This window comes from Cyprinodon variegatus, unplaced genomic scaffold (assembly GCF_000732505.1).
Source record: "Cyprinodon variegatus isolate N-32 unplaced genomic scaffold, C_variegatus-1.0 Scaffold684, whole genome shotgun sequence".
Classification (NCBI taxonomy): Eukaryota; Metazoa; Chordata; class Actinopteri; order Cyprinodontiformes; family Cyprinodontidae; genus Cyprinodon; species Cyprinodon variegatus.
In genome coordinates, this window is record NW_015151137.1 from 109,958 (window position 1) to 115,129 (window position 5,172).

Here is a 5,172-nt window from a genome sequence, read left to right on the forward strand (position 1 = left end):
GGTTTAATGTTTATAAATATTTATATCATATCAATGCAGATCATTGGCGCCATCCACATCTAGTGAAAACTAGTGTAACTGGATGAGTCATATAATGCAAACACTCATTGGTTAGCTAAAGGAAATCATCAGAAGCAAGCAGGTGTTCTTCAAACTGTAAACACGAATTGTCTATGCCATGCTACAATGTAGGATTCAGAAAAAGTTGTCGAAATGTCTGAAAGGTCGGACACAGGCGAGAGCGTATTAGGAGATGGAGACGGAGATCAACCAGACCTCCCTCATCCTTGGCTCTAGCTCAAAGAATTTTTCGAAATAGTCGTAAAATTGAGCTTTCAATTCATATAGTAGAATCTGTCTGTTTTTTAAAAGGTTACTTTATACTTTTATACTTTAAGTAGTTTTTGGAGCAGTTACTTTTTCACTTTTACTTGAGTAAAGAGGTCAATTTGATACTTCAGCTTTTACCAGAGTGTATTTAAACTGCAGTATCTATACTTCTACTTGAGTAACAAATGTGTGTACTGACACCACTGAGTAAAGGCCACATAAAATGGTTATGTATAATTTCTTAGACCTAGACTTAGACAGACTTTATTGTCATTGTTTACACACAGAGTGTATACAAAAAGAAAGTTCATTTAGTACAGCTCTCAAGACACTTCCATTTCAAAAATGCAGCAGTGATCAAATGTAAACAAGGTAATCAAAGGTGAACATAAGACAGATATGATTTATAGTTTCCAACATTCAGTGGATTTTTTTAAAAACCCCATTTTATATAACATTCAGCAGTCTATGGCAGTGGGGAAGAAGCTGTTGTGGAATCTGATGGACCATGCTTCGTAGCCTCTTCCCAGAGGGCCGCAGGGAGAACAGTCCATAATGGGGGTGTGAGGGCTCATTGATAATGTTACAGGCTTGGAACACGCAGCACTAGGATGAAATGTCTATTATAAAGGGAAGAGCAGCCCTGATGATCTCCTCTGCAGTTCTCACTACTCTGCATTTCATTCGAGTTTCATTTTTTAAAATGGAAGTTGACCCCCTGAAATAGATTCTGTTTCTGCCATTCAGCTATCTGGGAATGGCTTAGTCATCACTGGACATCAGCAACTCTAGAGAGTATGTCACTTCTACATTCAATACATTTAAAAGTCTGACATGTTTATTTAAAACCCCAGATTACAATCAGTTTTTCATTAGATTCCAATGAAATATAAAATGTTTGACCTTTCTTGAACCTCTATGCTTGACAAAGACAAAGTAATTCATGTTTAAAATGAAAGTCAAAAATATGTCACTTTCCAAATTTTCTACAAATGAAGATCAAAAAAGAAAATTTTTATGATATGAGTAAATACTTTGTAAAACAATTATTCTCTATAAGAGCTGTAGATATTTTGGGGAAGGTCACCACCAACTTTGCATATCTACAAGAACAAAATTTTCCCTGTGATTCTTTGCAGAATAAGTTAAGCTCTTTTAGAAATAATGGAGAATCTCTGCAAACATTAGGTTATACATCTTAATGCGGATTCTTAATATGTTTGTGATGCATGAATTTGATTTGATCTGAACAGAAAGATAAAATATATCTTTAGAGCATCATGCAACTTCTACTTCTATGCTTAATTTGGGGTATGTCTATTTCAGGATGATGTGCAATTTTCTGACCAACATGGCCTTTTACATGTCAGTAAAAAAAAAAACAACAAAAAAAACATCAGATTCAAACAAAAATAAAACTGTTTACTCTTTACGTTTTCTCGTTATGTTCAGATTATCTAGTTTTTCTTTGTAGAGTTTTTCCATGCAAGGTTTTCTTTTCTCCTAACATTCGTTTTGATCCATCTCTTTCATTTGTGATCAAATACTTTAAATTCTGTGGTTACAACGTGACATTTAATGAAAAGAATAAAGGGATATTAAAACATTCATAGGGCACTTTACTCTTTATTAATTCTATAGATTCAAACATTGCTGTGAGATCAAATTATTTCCTAAAATAGCTCAAATAAAGCACCTCATCTCCAAAAAATCATTAGTTTAAATGCATCTGTCTGGATCCCTTTAAAAAGCTTACATATTGTTTTTTCGGCGTCTAACTAGTTCATCTTGAATTGCATATTCAAGTTTGAGTAATTGTCATAAATTGTTGTTCTTTTGAGGAACCATGCAAGTGTTTGTCATGAAAGGCTGAGCAAACATGCTTTAGTCCCCCTCCTTGAGGCATCAAATAATGTGCCTTGCGTGGGTGTGAATTAGATTTATGCTCCATCCTTCATATGTCTATTTTAGCCCTGCCTGTATTTACCCTCATGGTCTCCTTTTGACATGAACGGCCTGGGAACAAACATTGCTGCATGAACTGCCAAGGAGGCAGCAGAACCAAGCGTTGCTTCTTCTTTAGCTCAAATTCAAACATGGTGTTCGCACAAAGAAGAAAATCTTTCTCAAATCAGTTTCATGTGTTGATTGAGCCCCCTCTCTCTGATTTGCCCGTTGCACCGGAAAAGCTGGAAGCACGGAATTTTATTAGACACAGAAGTGTGGGACTTTCTGTTTGCCTTAGCTGCATTCCTTACATACCTCTGCCCCCCTGCTTTCTCTCCCTCTTCTTTTCCCAATCTGGCCGAACACTGCAGACTTTTCCCCTTAAAAAGTAACTGTTACGGCCTCGGGTTATAAATCCACACACAATGATTAAACGGTGCCATCGTTATCTCTGCAGCCCGCGCAAAGGTTGGGATCTTGCGCTCATGAGTACGGACTCTGTCTGGTAGCCTGTGCTAACAATAAACATCGATGGCCTAGATATTGGCACCACTGGACTAGTTTCTTTTTTAGAAAACACAACTTATTGCTTCCAGGGTTCCTGGTTATTTCTCTGTGAATTCAGATGTGTAATGACTTGACTGCTGCCTCTAATGAGTGACATGCTGAGGAGAATTTGTGCAAGTGGAGCAGGACATCTTTACTTCTTGTTATTTTCCTGTCACTGGCTTTCCCAAAAATGTCATGCATTTAAATAAAACGTCTGTGCCTCCACTTTGTGGCTTAACCCACTGAAAGTTCAATACAGAGGTTTACATCCACTGATGTCCTTCTGTTACTGTATTTTAGTTCATCTATTCATTTATGAAGCCGGAATGATCGGGTGGCATGAAAAAGTAATGGTATTTAAAAACAATACTTGGAATTACGACTTTGAATTTATGATAACATTTCTCTAACCAAAGCTAAATAATAATATATATCAAACATGTTCATATGCAAAGTCACATATGCATGTTGTTTTTAGCCATCAACAAGCTTCTGGCACAATTCCGCTAAAATATTTGTTCACTCTTCAAGGCAGAATTGGAAAAGTTGATTTAGTTTAACTTAATTAGTTTCCTGGCACAGATTAGGTTTTTATGGATAGATGAGGTCAATGCTTTGGGAACGATAGGACAGAACCAGAATATATCCATCTCAAAACATGTTCTAACTAGAGGTGCACCGATCCAGTTGTTTCTGATCCAAAACCTGGTCTTAGCATATTGGCCAATATCCGATACCAATACGATTCAAATGTTTTACTTTACATTATGAATGAAAAAATAAGCAGCAGAAGATATAACAGTGTAAAGTGTACAGGATTGGATCTCCGATATCAAATCATGATATTCGATCCAGCTAATTAGTCAATATCAGAGCCAATGTCCGAGTGGTGGCCTACTGTAGTGTTTTGGGTATTGAATTTGGAATCCAGAGGTTCTGAGTTCAAACTCCACTCACACAGACTGCCATATTGGTTTAGGGGTTTATGTCAATACAGGCATTTCTATGGAGTTAAATAAGGTCTATATAATGGCTCAATAGAAGATAGGTTGAATTTAGACATATGGAAATCCTTCACATCAGCTAAACATCACCTAAAGGTATATGACAAAATAATAACCAATTCAAATTAGCTTTACAAATTCTGCCACATTATTAAACCAAATGTCCCAGAGGTTCCGATGATGGTTACATAGTTTCAGTGGGGATGCCAAATCCTTTTAATCTAATCCAGTGAGGGATCTGTCTAGATATTTAGTCCATATTCTAATTTTGATTTGGTGTGGATTAAACAAAATGCACTAGAAATGAAAACTATTTGGAAATATTTTTATTCTCATTATTTGACATGCTTGTATGATTTTGTTTTATAGATAAATAATTAATAAAATACTGAAACTGATATGATATAAATGTCCATGTTGAATGCCCTCAACCAGAACTGAACTGATCTAGTAAAGATATTTTATACTGTTACTCAAGAGCCTATTTTATCTGCTTTCTTTCTAAAGAGTGTGTTCAGTCACTACATGGAGATAATCCTGCAGGTCCCAGACTCCAGCTGTGTGTCCGTATGGCAAACCCCTCCCTCGTCCTTGTGTGGACACAGAACAAAGCTGCATTTCCCTGGGATATCCTCCATGAGCCTCTAACAATGGCACATCTTGGTGGTGGTTAGATGAGTTTTTTTCCTTGACTAAACTCTCTAAACTCAGCCTACTTATTATTATTTTTTTTTTAGAAACAGTTCACAAGATTCTAATTTGTTTTTCTTTTTTTTTTAATTCATTTTACCCACATACATATGTAAATATTATCTAATCTTTGGTGTGGATGTAAATGTTTCTTTAGGACTATCATTTGCCTCAGCCTTCCTTTCTGTGCTTTCTACACACACACATAATTACTGAATCAGGGAACAAAACAAAACACACTCTGTGCACAAACACGCTCTCCAGTGCCAAAGAGACCAACACTGACAGAAATACAGTCTTATGGTTTGTGGTGGCGCTAACAATCTAAAATATGGCCTTTTAACTTAGATTGTACTGATTAACTACAGCGCTGCCTGACCAAAGTTATTTCCTCCATGCTAAGTTTTTACACAAGTTTTTTTTTTACTTAAAACCTTTTTGGAAATACCAATTCTATTGAGGTAAACTGTAATGTACACAATAAGGATCTTATTAGATCTGCTTAAGGTCTCATTCTGACATACACCATAAATCAAACAGCACTTTGCCAGTTGATGCACCACATTATGTTATTAATAAAAATCTCTCTGGTTATTTAAAATATATTACACATACATATATATATATATATATATATATATATATATATATA

The 5,172-nt window shown here is 35.7% G+C and overlaps 1 protein-coding gene across 2 annotated transcripts in view; it reads right to left on the bottom strand.

Annotated features, from left to right (window-relative positions):
- The window catches only part of tpm4 (tropomyosin 4), a 31,271-nt gene that overhangs the window by 22,190 nt on the left and 3,909 nt on the right, over positions 1 to 5,172 (bottom strand). The gene's annotated exons all lie outside the window — the stretch shown is intronic.